This window comes from Thamnophis elegans, chromosome 10 (genome assembly GCF_009769535.1).
Source record: "Thamnophis elegans isolate rThaEle1 chromosome 10, rThaEle1.pri, whole genome shotgun sequence".
Lineage (NCBI taxonomy): Eukaryota > Metazoa > Chordata > Lepidosauria > Squamata > Colubridae > Thamnophis > Thamnophis elegans.
The window spans coordinates 42758360-42777815 of NC_045550.1; positions in this window are offsets into that span (position 1 = coordinate 42758360).

A 19456-nucleotide genomic window follows, 5' to 3' on the forward strand; every position below is an offset into this window, starting at 1 on the left:
CTTGTGTATTCCTTGCCATCAATTTCCATCCAGAAGACTTAGTATTGGATTCAGGTTCATGATTGCAATTTTAAAAAATGTGTATCCATTTCTATTTAAAATTCCTATAATTAGGTGTTTTCCAGATGTGCTGACGCATACAGTATATTCTAAAATGCTCAATCAATTGTCTTTGGAATATACCTAATGAATATTGTAATTAAATGCAACCTGAGATTGTCAGATTGGGGAAAGTTGTCCAGAACCTATTATTACTTCATTAGCTGACTTCAATCTCTCGTCATAAAGAAGTTCTAGGGATAGACCCATGTCTTATCTCAGAGTTTTCCTTGAAATTCTGGTGGCTAAACTTAAAGAAAGAGAATTATAAACACATTCAGATGACTTGAAATCTTTATTACTAGCACTTTATTACTTCTTAGCAGCCAGTGGGGCTGAGCTTTTAAGGTGCTATTCAACTTTATTCTTGAGTCAGTGTTGTGCATACATTGATTATTTCATACAACCCATGCCTCTTGAGCCTGTGTATTACTAGCTATTGCAAATGGAAGTAGAGCTTATGGAAGAAAATATTGTGATGAGAAATTACTCTTTCACACATATAGCTCTTGGAATTCTTACAAGTGGTTGGGAGTGTCGGTGCTAATAGCTGCTATTTAAGCAAGACTTTTGTGGATAGCTTGATCACTAAAATGTGATGTGTAAGATGTGCTTGGGAAGGGGGAATTTGTCATTTCAATCATGCTTATAAAATCCGTGACTCGTTAGTATCTCCTCAGCCCCTTCTTTTTCTCTGATGTCTTATAGGTATATTGGACTTCAGTTCTCATAAATTACAATCTGCAAAGCCACTTTAGGAGTTATAGGAAAATGGGGTGGGGGTGGGAATCCAAAATATCCAGAGAGCAGCTGGCTGGGCAAAGTTAGTTTATTATATAAAAAGTATTTAAAATAGGTTATTATGGTTTAATTTTCCTAAGTATTACATGGACTCTGTTCAGAATTTGGATAATTGAATTAACTTTATCTCAGTTTGTAAATATATCAAACAATAAAATGGATAATCAAAATGGGCTAATTTTGCCTCATACAATATACTCATACACACAGAAACCAAGTTTATTTTAACCGAGCATGTTTTAGGAATGTTGCTGCTAGATCTGGTTTAGTGTCTTTGTGCAAATACATCACTACATGTAATGCAAAAGGAAACAAGCATTAATAACATTAAAGGGTTTGTTTTTCTATAGAGAATTGGATTTTGTTCAATTTCCTTGAACCAAAACAATGGATTTTCAGTCAGATCTTATTGACTATGAGCAAAATCTCATTGACCCAATAGACCTGAAGTTGAAATGTTCATGAATAGCATTGCAATATGTTCCCCTTCACTTAATAATATCTGATGCATTTAGAACAATTTTCTTTCCTTGGAAGGTCCATCATCAGGTGCATCATTTATTTCCTTGCACTTGTTAAGTTTTTATCCTTTTGTCCATTCACAAAATGTTCTTTCTACAGTTACTTCACATCAGCCTTTGGATTTTGTCTGCTTTAATTTCAAATGCTAGCCGGCAGCCTAACCCAGTTGAAATCCCAAAGGGATCCAATCATTTCCATGTTAACATGCCAGAATTTCATACCTTGCATAAACCAACTTCTAGTGAAATAAAATAAGAAAAATGCCCTTGAAAAAGATATTGCAAACTATTATGGAATACCCTGATTTTTGAAAGGTGTTTGCGTTTCACATTAAGTAAAAATAAATAAAAAAGTTTGAGTAGCGTGGAGAGGTTTGCTGCCTAGAATTAGTCTTGCTCTTGTACATTTCAAATCAAACCTTTCTGGGTGTTTTCTGTAAAGCTGGCAACAACAAAACGAAAACAAAACAATGCACACTTACACTGAAGGAAAAAATGTTTTTTAAATCGTCAAGTAAACGACCGGGAACGAATTTAATCTTTGTTTCCTGAAGGCATCTCACTGAGAAACATTAAAATACCTCTTCACCTACCTACTTTGTGAGCTGCTAAAATCGGTGTGTCGGTGTGTCGCTTCATTCTAATGAAATGCATTAAGCTTCTTTCCTAGAGATAGAATGCAAATATAATCAAAATGAGGAATGACTTCTTAATACACACAAGGTTCAAACAACAATTCTTTACCATCTGACTTTTCATCTGGACGGCCATTTAATGTGCTAAATAGTATGTTGCATTTAAGGATAAAACTGTCCCCCCCGCCCAAAAAAAATATAGGATATGAAATATCAAGTCAAGAAAACCAAGAGTGTGAATTGAATATTAGGAACTAACTCCTTTTCCGTCCTTCCCAAAAACCAAGCATGTGAAATAATATATGATAAAGACTCAAGATCTAATCTCCAAATGTGTTCTGCCTATTATTTAGTATCAATAATCGTTTTGATGTCTAAAATAAATAGGCTGTACATAAACTCAGGCTAACTTCTTGTACAACCAGCACAACCTGTTGTGCTGTTCCACTCAGCAATTTTGGTGAAGACCTGGAAAGTCTCCAGCGGGAGAACTCATTTTCTTTTTTCTGAGCATGTTAATTACTTCCGCAATCCAAATAATAATAATAAAAAATCTGTGGTTGACATTACTATCAAAGTTCAGCCCAGATATCATAAAACCGCTGAGCTCATCAAGCAAATGCTGAGATGTGACAAAAAAAAAAAAGATTTACCCACCACTGATTTCAGGAACAAAGACAGGTGAGGCTTTTGAACTGCATTTACATTGCAAGGACTGAATTCCACCAAGTTTTGAAACCAATCCCAAACTCTCTTCAAATCAGAATGCTTAAACAGTTTGTTTAATAAAGTGGACAGAACTGATGTTTCATTTAGAAGATAAGTCATAGGTCTTGTAAGTGGAAACTTCTTTATATTGCAAGTTAGAAATTCGTAATTTCAGTATTTGGTAGTAAATCCTACTGAATTCAATTGCACTTGCTTTTGAGCGAGCACACATCCTGAATTGAACTGATGATTTAAGATGAAATGTTTCCACTTATAACTTGGCTTTTGACAAAACCACACATCCCCAAGTTCAAAAATAGTGTTATTATTAAAGACATGGTGTATTTAAGTTAAACAAAGGAGAGCCATTGTGAGAGAGCCACTATTATCTCCTGGATGGAAGGTGAATTGGGACACAAATCTTAAAACAGAAGAATTTTTTTTCCAAATAACTCTTTGAGAAGTTAATTGGAAACAAAATTATGACTTATGGAGCTTATAGTGAAATTATTCTGAACAAAATTATTCTGAAAATTGTCCTATATGTGTCAGATAACACAGATATTCAATCTGTGGGAAAAATTGTCGCTGTTATTCATCACTGAATCTAATCTTAAACACATTGTGTTTATAATAATCTTATCTAATTGTAGATCAAAGATTACACTTAAGGGTATTGAAACAACCACTTTCTGAAGTCATAATGCTTTAAAAGCTCCCTGACAGTGTGAATTTATTTTTCAGATCTTTTTATTTTATTTAAGAGAACAAACTCTTTTCTGTTCACTTTAGGGCAGTGGTTTGCAAGGAAAGGCAGTGAACCTAGTTGTAAATTTGCATAGTCCTGAGTAGTCCTTCCAAAAGGAAACAGAGGCTTATGGAAGCGCTTAAGGCAGATGTTGTGGTGTCATAACATCTTGATAAATTCTTGATGTTGTGGTGTCATAGTTGAGCTCAGAGTTCTTGGAAGACTTCATTTTAGAAGCAAAGTTGGTAAAGTCATCCTCTTATTGGTCTTCTTTCTGCTGTTTGGAAAGTCTACAAGCATGGAAACAATATGACGTGCCGAGGAAGACTTTGGAACACTTTCAAAATGTCCTTCCTTCCTTCCTTCCTTCCTTCCTTCCTTCCTTCCTTCCTTCCTTCCTTCCTTCCTTCCTTCCTTCCTTCCACAACCCTATCTTGAATGATTAACTTGTTAATTTATGTTTCTGGTGTTGTTAATGTAGCCTTCAGGAGTGCGATCAACATAGATTAAGTTTTATACAAAAGTCCCCAACTCAAGGAATTTACGGTGATATTTCAGTCTCTTACATCCCATTCCCCGAAATAGCTGGATGCTTTGAACCATTAGAATCTGAAAAACACAAAACTAAAATTTGGGGAAGAGGAGCCATTCTATATAGATGGGGAAATATGTGGCCTTTCAACTGTTTCAGAGGAATCACTTGCAACATTTTTTCACCATTAGCCATGCTGGTTTGAGCGGTGATGGATTAAATTTAGCAACAGTTGAAGGGTGGCAGGTTTCCCACCAAATAGGTTTTCTGGGGAAAAAATCAGTACAAAGTACCCAAACATTGGGAGGCACATAATTAAAAGAAATTGAAATGTTCTTCTTTGCTGTAGTCAGTGGACTTCAATTCTATCAGGCTCTTTGCAAATGAACAAGCTTTCAAAATTGTTTTTTTAAACCCCAAGGAGCATCATCACCCTGTGAAGTTGTGGCACAGGACCCCGACCATGGCCTGCCACCTAAACATCATGGAAGCTAATCCATGCTTTCCTTCTTTCCTTTCTTGCCCCTTTTTTGTTTTCTCCCTCCTTTCCCCCAGCCAGTGTCAGTAGTTTGAAATTTTAATACTCCGCGGTTCATATTTCTTCGCCCGAGGTCTATCACTAGCATTAATTGTCCCAATAAATTGAGATATAGTGGGCATAATGCAATGTAACAATATGGTCCTATTCCACGTGTAGACTTAATTAAGCTATTTGCAGCCTGATGCTGCAAGCCAACGGGTGTGCAAGTGGATTAAGAATGTACTGTTCTCGTATCCTCAGGATGGTGCATAATTACTTTACTGGCGGTACATATCAATTTTTGATGATTCCCGAACACATGCTCACTTTACCAACAAGCGCTTTAATAACTCTCTATTGTGTTTTTAAAAACCGTTGTTTGGAAATATTTGGAAGTCTCCGCAAACAGTTTTATAGCTTCTGAGCGTGTCCTTTAATAGCTCCGGCTTCATTTCCGATGTATATTTTATAAAGTGCAAAGGCTAATGCGCCGACCGCCTCCCAGACTGGAGCCTTGGAGCTCTCGCTTGCCACTAACCCTTCCACCTCCATCCTTTCCTCGGCCCTGTAGAGCCCTCCGTTCGGCTCAAGCAAGGCGGGTAGAGGCATCTTTCCCTCCCTGGTCAGACGAGGCACCCTCCCCGCTCCCCGCTCCCTCCCCCGCCGCCTTTCCCCGCTTGTAGCAGGAATTACGGAAGCGAGGCGAAGAAGACAAAAGGCTCCGCTCCCACGGAGTGTGTGTCTGTGTGTCTGTGCGCGCGCGTGTGTCACCTTCTTTTCCAAAATAAGGAAAATAACGTCAAATCAAATCACTGGGCCCGCTTTTGGCAATGGCGCCATGGCGCGCAAGGGATGACGGGCGGAGAGGCGCTGCGGGGCTCCCGCCTCTCAGGCCTTGTCTGTGAAACGCCCCAATTCAATTACCCAAGGACAAAATTCGATTACAAGCTCGGCGGCGGCGGCGGCGGCGGCGGCGGAGGAAATCCGGAGGGCCAGAAGAGAGAAAGAGAGAGAAGGCCGCGACTTTGCTCGGTTGGACCCCCCCCCCCCCCCAAAAAAAAAAAAAAACCGCCGTCCGGCGTCTTTCCGAGTTGTGTGGGAATCGGCCGGGGAGTCAAAGGGCTCGCAGCCAGATGGTGTGAAATGAGCGCCCCGAGACAGCCTCTGCCAGGCTTCCCTCCTTTGCCATCCCGTTGCAAAGCAGCGGAATGGACCCGAAGCAGTGGTGTTTGGTTAAGGGGGCTTCAAGGGCCGAACGTCTCAGGCTATACCTAGCTGGGACTGTGAATTTCGCAGTCTACATATCGGGAGGGTACCCAGATTAGGGAAGGTCCAATGTCTGTAGCTCAGGGCCATCAGTGTTGGAACCCCTGATTTAAAGGTCCGAGGAGCTGTCACGTTTAAGGGCAAAGGAGCATCTACATAGAGATCACCTACATTAACTACCAACCTGCCTTCCATTGAGGACCTGTATACTGCAGGAATCAAAAAGAGGGCCATGAAAATATTTACAGACCCCTTGCATCCTGGACATAAACTGTTTCAACTTCTACCCTCAAAGAACACTGCACACCAAGACAACTAGACACAACAGCAGTCTCTCCCCACACACACACACAGCCCACACCATCATTCTGCTAAACAACTAATTCCCTCACCACTGTCAAACTATTCACTAAGGCTGCATTACTATTAATCTTCTCATCATTCCTATCACCCATCTCCTCCTACTTATGACTGCAGGACTGTAACTTTGTTGCTTGCATCCTTACGATTTATACTAATACTGATTGCTGCCTGATTGCTTACTTGTACCCTATGACTATCATTAAGTGTTGTACCTTAAGATTCTTGACGAATGTATCTTGTCTTCTCTATGTACACTGAGAGCATAAGCACCAAAGACTAATTCCTTGTGTGTCCAATCACACTTGGCCAATAAAGAATTCTATTCTATTCTAACCCTGTTTAATTAATTAAATCACATTTATCCAGGCCCTGCCCACCTCTGTCCTGGTTACAGTTACTTTGAGCTGTAGTAATCCTCTATTCTTCCTAGGGAAAGTGCAACCTTTGGTTTGAAGATAGTTGACTGCAGTGACCATTAGGCTATCAACAGATTGCAGGGCTGCTCCTGGTGAGACTGCAAGGCCAGTCAAGGATCGGGCTGTTAAGAGCTCTTCAGGCCTCTGGATCCTGTAATTTTTGTCTCTACTCTCAAGCTGTGTAGCGTACTGCGTAAGCTCCTTTCGAAATAAGTTGAAAAGAATTGTTCCAGGGGAAATGGTGGTAGAACAAAGATTTTGTTTTTGTGACGATGAGATGTGTCACTGTTTTGTTGCCTATTGATGTGTCAGAAGAGTACCATTCACCTTGTACAGACCTGGCCCCACAAAAGCTGTAGCTCAAGCTGCCTTGCACCCTTCTCTTTGTCCAGATTGTCCCATTGCATTCAATGTGCTCTTCCCTTCCTTGAGTTTACCATTCAAACCCCTGCCCAGACACTGCTTCTCTGCCTAAACTACCTCCTTCATCACTGGGAGGACAAATCGAGAAGGAGGCGAAGAACCATATCTGTTGACTTAAGCTTTTGCTAGAAAGAATGCCAGGCAGAATCCTAGTAACTACATCTATGAGGGTTAATTCAAGGATCCTGGCAGGCTTGGAATTATTTCCCAATGGGCAAATGGGATGCTGGCTTTCTTTGGCCTCTCACAGGGAGTTAAGAACTGCAACCACTTTATGTCCCTCACTCACGTTACCCTTCCCTAGTCAAAAAAAGGGGGGGATTTCAGTTTTTTCCCTTTTATTCTTGAGGCCTCATAACCCCATGGGAAATTTATTATTATTATTACTATTGTTATTACTAAGCAACAAAAAGTTGATTTGTTTTTTTGCACCTGAAGCAGGTGATGTTTATGTCGGGAGACATCTGAAACGACAGCAGGAGACGAGGCCAAATCTAATCAAGCCTAATAAACCGTGCGAGTCGAAATGTCATTAAACCTGATCAAGATGAGCCTCCGAATCGCCGGAAAGGTAAATGCCTTCATTAGGGTGATCTCTGAAGACTGTCGAACATTTCATTAATTTATAATTTATGATTGTTTGACAAATATTGAAAAGTATGTAAATATGAGCGGGGTAATGTCTTTTCTGCGGGAGATGAGGAAATGACCCAAATGGTAGATGTCTGCAAGATTACACACGAGGACCCATCTATCTGCTCTCAAACTGTGCCTTCGCCTTTCCCCCAACATATTGCTCGACTGACAAGTGAAATAGTGCAGATAAACCAATGGTTTAAAACGTAATAAAGACAACAGCTATTTGCATTTGTTACATTTTATTACAAAGGTAATTTACTATGACACATCTTCTGGATGTCATCTTTGGAAAGCATTGCCAAGTGATTGCAGGGAATAGATACACTCCCACAGACAACACTGAGAAGCCAGATTGAAGGATAACATTATGGAGGGAGGGGGAAGGAGGTTATATATTATGCACCGTAGTTGCATTGTATGTGTGTGTTGCGGGGAGCAAGAATGGGACTGATGGGGAGAGTGATACTTTGACAGCAATGGCAGCTATATCGAACATGGTAGCATAAAGCAACTTGATGAAGAAGGTGTCTGATGGCATTCCAGATTGTTTCCCAGTATTCAAGCCCAACTGGAGACCAGGATGTGGAAAGATGGGTGTGCATACTGGAAATCTTGAAACACATCTAGACACAGCATCTGTAACATAGAGAAAGTTTATCTGGATCTTGACTTTCCACTGGGGGAGGTGTTATTACCAGGGTTAGCTTTATGACATGGAGCCACAGATAAAGGTTGAATGTTGAGATGTAGGAACATAGTCAGTTGAGGATAGGTCTAGAAGGGGATGAGAGATTTTAAACTGTTTTGGGCTTTTTGTAATCAAATGGGATCTCAGCTTCTTCAACATAAGCTTTTTCCCTTTTCCTTTGCATCTCTATTATTGTCAACTGTATATTTGGATAAATAAATAAGCTTGAATAAGCTGCCCACAATCTTCTGCACCACTATGTTTATTGCAAAGTAGGGACTACTATATTCTGTATTTATTGAGGTTTCTTCCATAATTCCATAGCTTCAGACTACTAAAGTCTGTGGTTTGAGGGTGGGGAGTGTGAAGGGGTAAAATCCAAATGTTTTACTTAAAAGCTATGAATATTTACTAGCTAAGAATATAATATTCTCCATTTCCACATTCATCCACTCTTCAGTCTGTATACAGACAGAACTCTCAGTTTATACAGAAACTGTTCTGTTAACTCATCTTGCAGCTAGGACAGGAAGATCTGGCGGGAGAAAGTGCCAGAAGCTCCTTTTCAACACACTGATTAACTGTCTTCTCTTCCATCAAAAAGCTTAAAAAGCCTGCCACAGTTGAGATCCAATTTATAGTGGTAAGGAGAGAAAGATACAAACTGTTGTCTGTATTGAACCACAGCTTTGGCAGCAGGATGGAGAGTATCAAGTGCCTTTCTCCCCCAAGACCTTATAAAAAAGGAATTCTGTTGAATTTCCTCCAAGTTTATAAGGGCTTCCTTCCAGAAAAACATGTGTGGCTGTTAATGCAGTGGATTTGCTACCCAAGTTTGAGTTTAAGTTTACAGAGAAAGGCTGGGGAGAGGGGCAGAGAGGGAAATTAGATTTTAGAGGGAAATAGATTTTAAGGAGCTACTTCATAAAGCCAGGCCCCCATATCCTTTCCTTTTATTTATTTGAACTGGAATCTTCATCCCAGTAAAAGAATTTGGGAGTAACCGCCTTAGTTAACCTTAAGTCTTCATTCAAAGCTGCTAAGCTCTACCACAAACTGAGATAAGTCTTTCTACACACCTGTTGTCACACACATACCCTCCACATTACACTAAGAATGGCTGGCCTCCTTTAAAACAAATGTGCCTTTTTCTTTTAACATTTAATGTGAAGAAATTGGATTTGTGGAAAACTGAAGCAATACACCTTTATGTGAAATGTCTGCACATTTTCCAACTAATGATTTTTTTATTAAAGGACACAAGCTTTCTTGATTTGCAGCTCACTTCATCAGATGGACTATGTGATTAAAATCATGAAGAGTTTAAATTGGGCTGAGCGGTGGGGAAAGGGGAAGAAAGACAGGGCGGTTACGCATATGCAGATTGCTTGTTTGGCAGTTTACAAATATCAGTTAAGCATTGTAATGTGTTAAAATGTACTGTATTTCTTGAGATTAAAGACAAAGGATATATATTGGTATTTGAGGAGCAAGAGGTGACAGGAGCAATGTTCTCAATAATCTGCATTAGGTACAAAATATCTGGGTTGTGGTTGTTTATTTTTTGAGCTTATTTGTGAGATTGGGCATCCCTGTTCAGAGTGGAAACCTGATTCTCTGTGTATATGTGTGTTTGTGGGTGTGATCCAATCTGCCACTAAACTCTCATAAACAAATGCTAGTATTCCAGGGGCTCAAGTTATGTAGTATACAAAGTGGCCATTTAGTGTTATTTTGCGGAGAAGGGTTGTGTATATTCTTTTGATTAGCATTTCAGCAGTGAATTTTCATTTCTGTTTCTTCCTTCACATCTCAGTTCCTTCTGGTTCCTATAAATATCCTTGCCCAAGCAGTTCCAACACTGAACCAACACTGAACTGAACTTCAGTTCCCATCACCCCGAACCAGCATGGTTTTGCATTCGGGCTGGGATGATGGAAGCTGTAGTAGTCTAATTCCAAAGCTATGAAAAGCTGGTGTTCTACCCTCCTACCCTCGCCCAAGACAAAACAAAAAAACAAAAAACCACGCGGACTCTTCACTCAGCTACTACGCCCGCAGCAGCCTGGCAAGGCGAGGCACGAATCGGAATCCCGCCTGGGGAAATGGAAGAGGGCTTCAACCCAGAGGCATTTCCTTGCCTCTTGTCCCGAGCAGCGGAGCCCCTTCCTTGCCTGAAGCGCCGAGTCCAGGACTCTCTTCATTCCTCCGGCGCGGCCGTCCAATCCTTTCCCATTGGATTTGGTCTCTTCCGCCAATATCGCCCAAGTTTTTCGCTGCTAAGAGAGGGAGTTCTCCGGAGCTCCGCCGGGCCGACCAATCGCTCGTTAAACAAACGGTTCAGTGCAAAGGCGGCGTTGTATCCCGCGCGCAACACAAAAAAAGAAGCCAAGTGGCCTCGCTTCTTTTTTGACTGGCCGGTGTTCAGATGACTTATAATGTATGCACAAACAAACTTTCCCTCTGTGACCTTTAAAACACACACACACTTACGCCCCAAACCGCCATGCTTTCCTTTTCCAAACAGCGCGACGATTTTGAAAAGTCGGGGAGGCGGAGTGAGGGAGCACCCCGAAATGATAAATCGCATGGCAGAGCTAATGGCTGGAGGGCGCGTTTACCAATTCATAATCATTTATTCTTGGTGATGTATGACCCTGACTCTTAAATCTCAAAAGCTTCTATTTGAAGGTGTAAATAGCTTCTCCCTCCGCCCCCCACCCCCGCACCCTTGCAGTAAACCTTCTTGCATTAGCAGTGATTGATCTCCTATACAATTCGTCCCAGAGTGCTATTTTAGAGGGGGAACACTGGCTTTTGGAGATTAACTGGGGAGTCTGTTACATATTAATGAATCTCGCAGATATTCTAACGTTTTGGTAATTTAGTTATTTGTGTCTACCGCTTTCGCCCTGATTTTCTCTTAGACCCCCGCGGTTGTTATACATCGAATTAAAAAGTGGCCATTTCGCGTCATCCCCCCCCCCCCCCCTTCTTCTTCTACTGGCAACTAAACGCCATTTAATGGGAAAACAAATGTTGACATGCCTCTTTGAAAGAAGTGTATTTCTTGGCAAGACATCAAAGTGCTTTAAACTGTATTGGCAGGGGCCGGGGAAGACGGGTGGGCTAGATCTTCGGTTTCTGTTAGACCAAGCCTTCGGTAATGTCAGAAAATAATCATTTGATGTTCAGAGAGGGAATGGGGAGCAGCTTTTTATTCAAAACAAAATAAAAAACAAAACAAAACTGAAGATTCACAACGTGTCAAGTGACCCCAATGCACTAGTTGTCCAAGGCTTTGAAGTATGTACATTTCCCAACTGATTAGTAAAATATCTAAATATAAAATGAGGGGTTAGTGCTTGTAATGCACCCAGGTACAAAAATGGCAATGTGATGAAAGAATCCAGGGGGTTTGCTTTGTTAACAAAACAACAAAACACTGGTGTGGTTTGTCCGACTGATTCCAGCCTTGGATGGTGTCCTTCCATTGTAATCAGAGAGGCTGAAAAAGGTTTGTAGGAGTTAGATCACCACTGGATAATTTGGTGCCCTCCATATGGGACAGCTTACACAATAGCCAATCTTTGTAATGCTTCTCTGGGAAGTCAGATAGTTGAACAACTTACATGCAGGAGGCATGGCTGAAAAAGTTGGGTTGCAAATACCTGATGCTACAGTGAGACAGAATTTCTGGTTCATCAGACCTCCTGTAGGTGATCTGCCCAGCATAGAATATGGGTACATTTGGTTGGCAATTTCAGGCAAGGTCTAAACCAAAAAATAAATGAATGAATGGTATATTTTAAGGTGTTTTGAGAGGGAGACTTTTATTGTGAGTCCTTTTGTGTTTCTGAAGGACTCTCCCTCTCAGAAGGAATTCAGTTGTATTTGGATAACCATATTCCATAAGAGGTCCCTACAGAATAAAAACACAGAATAGTGTTGTAATTGGAAACTGATCCAGTTGCAGTTAATATCCACATCTTGTAATTGGTGAGTTGCAAAGTATGAATACAACAGTTTGTTTCATATAAGTAAGTATAGCACACAAGTACAATTGTTAAGTGCTAGCACTGATTGCAACTCCAGTGCGGAATCACTGGTGAAACATTTCCTTTGGACTCCTTGAAATGGATATTACATGGCATCTTGTTCATTCTCAACCTGAAACATCTTGAAAGGTGCGGTTGCTTTCATTCTGGAATCATAACACTTGACACAGAGGCTGGCTGTTAAACTGTAAGTTTGTATTTCCCCAAGAGTGGCAAGACATTCAACCTTCAAGATTTCCCCTGCAGCAGGGAAAAACCAAGAACCTGCCTCAGTGCAAAGATTCATCTTTTGAAAGAAATACCCTATTTAACTTTGGAGAAAATTTATTTATTTAAATTCTAAGAACTGTTTCCTTTTCTGCCTGGGTATTAATATTTAGAATGTTTCTTCACTTATTTAAAACTTTTCATTTCCTATTAGGGACAAATTTATTTCTTTGTTTGTTTATGAAAATTGATATGTCCACCTAAATCTCTCAGTGATTACTGATGGCTTGCAAAGATAAAAACTCAGTATAAAACAATAAAAACCAATATTCCCACAACTACAGTGACAAGTGAGCCATTTGATGGTCTCCATCCCACTTTGGAGCCCCCAGGCCCTTTGGCAAATTGAGATCTTGGTAAAAGTGGGGACCAATCTTCTCTTCATGAGAGTAATGTTCCCCAGGGAGGGAACCAGAGAAGGCTCTATTTCTTGACCCCCTCCCCCACTAGATGAACCTCTTTTGGAGATGAGACCAGTCATTCCCTGCCTCCTCTGTTCTGGTAGGTCAGGTAAATGGGATCAGGAAAAGATGGTCCTTCAAGTAACTAGGCCCCAAACCATGTAGTGCTTTGAAGGTAACAACCAGCACCTTGAATTGGACCTGGAAGCAAATCAACACCCAATGCAGCTCCTGCAGGAGACATGTGCACATGTGCACACCTGGGCCTGCATAGAGCATTCTGGACTATTGAAAGCAAGGGCTCATCTTCCCATAATCATACAGATATAACATTTTACAGGAAACATGCATATTCATTTGGATATACAGTCCCCTTGGATTCAGTGCAGCTCACTCTGGTAAAACTGTCTTTTTGTTTTTTTAAACAAATGTAATATATATTATTGTTTCCTCACTATTCCATTGTCCTGTATTGTTTGGTTGTATTGTTGTTCTGTGAATCCTTTTTAGATTTAACTCTGAGCTCGTTGGAGGAATCAATACAATTGAAAGACAATCTAATAATAGCTGCAATAAAGTAAACTAAATCATTCCAGCTATGTAGGATGAATAATGATGCTACTGCATTATTGCTGCCAGCACAGCTGCACAAATATCAACAAGGCAATGAACTTAGGAATGCTCATACAATTCATGTTTTCTTAGAAAGAACATGTGTTCAGATGCTTACCATTGCATTGCATTGTCAAAGCCTCTGCATGGTTATAAAGAAATTGTGTCCTTTGTATTCAAAATGGGAAGGTTTACTTAAAAATTAGACCCATGAAATCCAGCCAAATTTACTCAGATGTGTGTGTAAATAGGACCTAGCTCTAACAAAAGTGCTTCATTTCCATTGTTTTTCTTTTTCCTCTCATCCTTTCTTTTTAATACATGTTTCTCAGGGGCAATCCTAGAATACTGAGTAGATCAAGGTCAGTAGGGTTTACTATTAGAAAGAGTGACTGGTTTGGCAATTTTAGTGTTTCTATTTAGTAGAATAATTTGCTGTAATTGATTAGATTTCTAGAATTAAACAAAACACTTTTGTGCCTTACATACTTTTCTATCGCACACATTTTTTTTAAAAAGAATGTATTTGCCTGTAAGTATGCTATAAATATCCAGCTGCATAAGCTAGTCTTTGACTATTTTATTTTAATACAATGAATTTGGGTTGATGCCCAGAATTTGATTTTTCTTCTGCTTGAAAATTGTGAAAATGGATATTGCCACTTTCCTCTGAAAAACAAGTTTAGAAATGGAAAAACAGGTGGATACTTGGTAAAGATGTGAGATTTACAAATAAATATCCAGAATGCACTTCCCCCCCCCCTCCAAAGTGGCAAAACTGTTTTCTACATTAAGCAAATTATGTTTGTATATTGTGTCTGTTGTCTTTCAGCCGAAGGAGGTGAGGTGTTCCATTTTTTGGTACCTTCCTGCTCAAAAAGAGAGTAAAGCAAAAAGAAAGACTTCAAAATGATGTTACAATGAAAAAAGGGACAAATTAGGAGCTATTTTCCCCTGATCAAAGGAGAGCAAGAGAAAGCAAGGCTGGGCATTCAAGGACCTTGACTTATTCAGACAACTTCTTTGAGGAGCAGGGCCAACAAGCGTGTCTTCCATTGAAAAGCCCCCTCTATTCAGAATGCAGGTGCGAAGTGGTGTGCCACATTATGTGAAGGTTGTTGGAGATTAGTGCTCAGCCTTAATAAGGAAGGGGCTTGATTTACATGGGAAGGAAAAAGAGGGGCAGGGGGTGATGGGTGGGGGAGGAAAAGAAAAACCAGGAACTCTTCATCCGTGAAAAGTAAAATCATTGAACGTGTGATCATTTTGAGTGGGTCTGATATCCTAATACTTGGCATTGTCCTCTGGAGAAGTGGGGAGTCCCCCAGCAGTCCGAATTGATTCATTTACAGCCACTGAGCAATGCTGTGAAGGGGGGATGGAGGAGGAGGGGATGAAATGAAAGATACATGAAAAAGTGAGAGGGAGGGAGGGAGGGAGAGAGGGGGGAGTCTGGATAAATAAAATCAACTACAAAAGACCCCTCTTCCTTCAGTGGCTCCTATATTTGCATCCAGTGCTCCAAAACTCAGCCCATCCTCAACCTGCTCCTGATCTCCCATTTGCAATGAAATAGACAAACACCTCTTTCCTTGTTTATGCACAAATACAACCAATTGGTATACAAATGGGGATAGATTATTTTGACCTGAAGAACTTAGACCTGCACACATACACATATGCATATGCACACCTAGCTTTAAAAAAGGTTAATACAAATAATTAAATTACAAACTTACCTGTGAATCCCAATGTTCATGGAAGTCAGGTTCAAAGGAGATGGATGGATGGAAACATAAACTGTACTTGGGTCCATTTGATAATTAAATAGGAAAGACAAAAAAACATACAGTCTAGTTTGCAAACGGGAATGGTAAAGGTTCATTTAAATTATTGATAACTCATTCCTGAAGTCTGTAAAGCAAAGGAAGTATCTACCATTGTTATGGGGATAGAGAACTTATAATCCTATGGGCCCTATATCAGGCAGAATTTGGAAGAATGTCCCACTCAATTCAATGGATTTATTTCTGAGTGGACAAGTAGAAAACTAGGCTTTTAGTAAGTCATCTTTGGACTAGCTGTGAAGCAGCTTGGGCTGCAAGCAAGCTTAAGGTTCACTGGAGTTGGGCAGAATGATTGTTGTTGTTGTTGTTGTTATTTGCCAATAAATTAATAATAAGCCCCACTGAATTCATATGAATTTTTCTTAAAATATTACAAGAATACAAAGCATTACCTAATTTCTAAGGGTTAGAAATTAAGCCTGGCCATCAGCTGAGACAGAAATAGCTAGTAAAAAGTCAGATCTGCCGTTTATAATACAAAGATGAAATTATGCTCTCAAAGCATAAAACTGGAATTAGGGGCGTTCCTTTGCAATTGAAAGGCTGGAAAGGCACCTGTTTCAGTGTCCTTTCTGGGTTTTTTACTTTGCTGTATTTGTTGCAAAATACAGGAAGGGCTACCCATCCAGGAATTACATCTAATTGAAAACTGACTGGGAAACCTCTTTTTCCAGAATTTACCAACCCAGAGGCTGAATAAAACAAAATGAGGCTTGTAGGAGGAGAAAAATCTTCATTTGGTTAATCCCTTCAAATAAATCTAATGAAGTCCTGCATTTTGAAGCAACAGGCACAGCAAAAATATTTTTTAATCCTGATCGTGGGCACATCCCCTATTAATGGTTTTTAGGCAACCCTGTGGTCCAGTAAGGAAATCACAAACCAATGCATTTTCAACGTCCTGGACAAAAGTTCCAAACTTACCTTTTGAATAAACAGGCATAAGGTTGAATTGGTTCAAAAAGCAGATTCAACCATAGCAAAAGAACTAATTTATGAGTAAGTAAACATAGTTAAAACTGTGGTCTAATAATCTTTTGTTCAAAAGGTGTACATATTGGCTTGTTTTAGAGTAAATTTCAGAGGGGATAACATGCTGCAACCTTCTGCAGTTACCTAAATTCAGTGGCGTTGCAAACAATGATGTTACATCCATTCCATAATTTAGTTATGGGATAGCAAAACTGCTAAAGACCTGCCTTGAACACTTTGTGGTATCCCACCACAAATGCTAATTCCATAGCAATTACCCTTCCCTTCTCTCTCTCCCTCCTATCTCCATGCCTTCTGACAGGGTTACCTAGAAAAACTCTAAAAAGACAAATAATGAACGTATGTGGCCATCAACTTATACACACGCTGGCCACCCATTTGTGAACATTCAGAGAGGAAGTAATTTCTTATAAACTACTATCCTTTATCATGGAAATATCTATGGCTACTCTCTTCCCCCACCCTCTAATTTCAGCAAGAATCTTTCTGGCATTTCCATAAGTTCTCCAAGAATATAAAAGCCATATAATGGGAACAAGGTGAGAAAGCTGTTCAGCCTTGTTTCACCAAGAAAAGGTCGTAAGTCAGGCAATTGGTGTCTGACCTGTCAGGAGAAGGTATAAAAGCTTCATTCATGCAGTCGCTCACGATTTTCTCAGCTCTCACAAAAGTGTTTTTATTATTCTGTTTTCTTACCTCGTCCCTTAATTAAAAGCTGAATGATTAGAATAGCACCTGCATAATGTCTGGACTTCGGCTGCATACTAATTCAAGAGGCTTTACATCTCGTAATTATAACATAAAATCAGAGATTGAATAAAACAGAAGGCCTAAAGCCTTGCTAATCCCCTTTAAAAGAGTCTGCTGAAATAATTCAGAATGCTTTCCGGAAGTTGGATTACTGACCCTCTTTTTAACTTCATACAATGAAATGATATTTCACACTAAAAGGGTGTCTGAAATTTTTAAACTGTTTTCCCTCTTTTAGGTTAACCCACTTCCTGGATAAGGAAAAAAAACACCCTGATTCTTTCTTTCTTATCAGTGTGACTGGCTTACCCAGAGCAGACACAGATCTAGGAAAAATACATTTATTTGCAGTTGAGGTCAAATTTATCAGTGTGCTACTACTAAAAATGTAATAAGCTGTTCTTGCTTACAACAACAGTTCCTTCCAAGAAAAAAACTGTGATTGTTAAATGCTAAGCAAAAAATACAAATTTTACATTTCGAACAAAGAATGGTGTATAGAATTCCAAAGTATATTTTCAGTTGTCTTTACATGGATTCATTCTAAGCCAATAAAGCAAGATAAATACTCCAGAGTAATTGATTTTGTGTGGAATGGAATAATTTGGGTTTCTTCACTCTGGTAAAGAAACATTTCCCTAGCTTTTAATTTAACTATCTAAGAATGATGATCTGAATTTAACCCAACTGATCTTTCCTGGAAATGAAGGCTTACGTCCAGTGATATTCTTTGCTTAATTTGTTTATGTATTGAGTTCTTGGAGAAACTTAACAGAGAAAAATACTATATTATCAGATATATCTCTTCCACTGCATAAATCTCATGTAAGCTCACTCTAAAATAAATGCCATTATGACCAACAGGAATTTCTCCCTAGTAAGTATATTAAGGACTGCAGCCTTATATATCTTTAAAAAATGTCAGCTTCTTTCCAGGTTTGGGACTGGGGTGAACATGTTGAATTAATGATGTGTCATGACTGAAAGAAATGAAAGAAAACACCACTTATTATAACTTGAAACATATTTTTGAAGATCTTTCCTGAGAAATGCCCACTAAGATCTGTGGCATATTGAAATATCTGAGGGGTTATTTTTTTGTTGCTAAATAAAAGTTTGTCTAACTAAAATATTAGTAACAGTTTTTAAGAAAGCTTGATTTGAATTTATTAAAATTGCATTTTGAAAGCTAGCTATGAAAGATTTGTTGAAGATTTAACCAAGGTTCAAAGGTGAATTCACAATGAAAGGAACTGAACTTTGAATAGATCTTTTGGTGTCTGTCAGTGAAAACAAAACATTACTAATATAGATGGTTTTTAAAAAACCAACCTTCAGAATATAACCAGGTACACGGACTACCACATTTTATTTGGTCTCCATGTAGTTCTTATAAGTGTATGTAAAATTTTAGGAATTGCAATCAATAATTATCCTTTTGATAAAACAACTAAATCAGCCTGAGTTTAAAAATTGTTATCAGGTTAAAAAACAACAACACATGGTCTATCAATGCTTTTTGAAAAGGATACATTTTAATATTCCATTTTAAGTAGCAATCAATTGTCATCTTCAAAATATTTGCTATTAAGGGTTTTTTTTAAGGCTGAATGGAAAAATGTGGATTAAAGACATTTATGTGCTTAGTCCAATTTCATCTAAATTTAGAAAATAAATTCACGGGAGATAACCTACATCTAGGGAAGTACAAAGAAACCAAAAATAACTCAGGTAACATGAGCTGATATTAATGAGGAGTTTTATGTTGGGGTGTGTGTATCTTTGAGACAGAGACAAAACCAATCAAATCAAACAAGATTTTGGTGAAGACATTTTAAGATTTCTGAATTCCTGATTCTGGTCCTATTAATTTCTAGAACAGCTTCCCTTCTTTATGATGTTGGCTAGGGCTTTGAAATAGCAGTAGATAGGTTTATGCAGGTTGTCCATGATATTTACATCCATATCAATGGAACACAAACTGTAGTCTGAATTTCATATATCAATTTATTACTGTAGGTATTGGCAGTTCATTCCATTCTTCCTTTGGAGTGCATTGAAACGCAGGTCATATTGGGTGGTAGATAATCATCAAAGGAATGGGAGGTGAGGAAGAAAAAAGAATAATAACTGGCCCATTTAACTATTCCTCCCATTTACTTCGAAGTA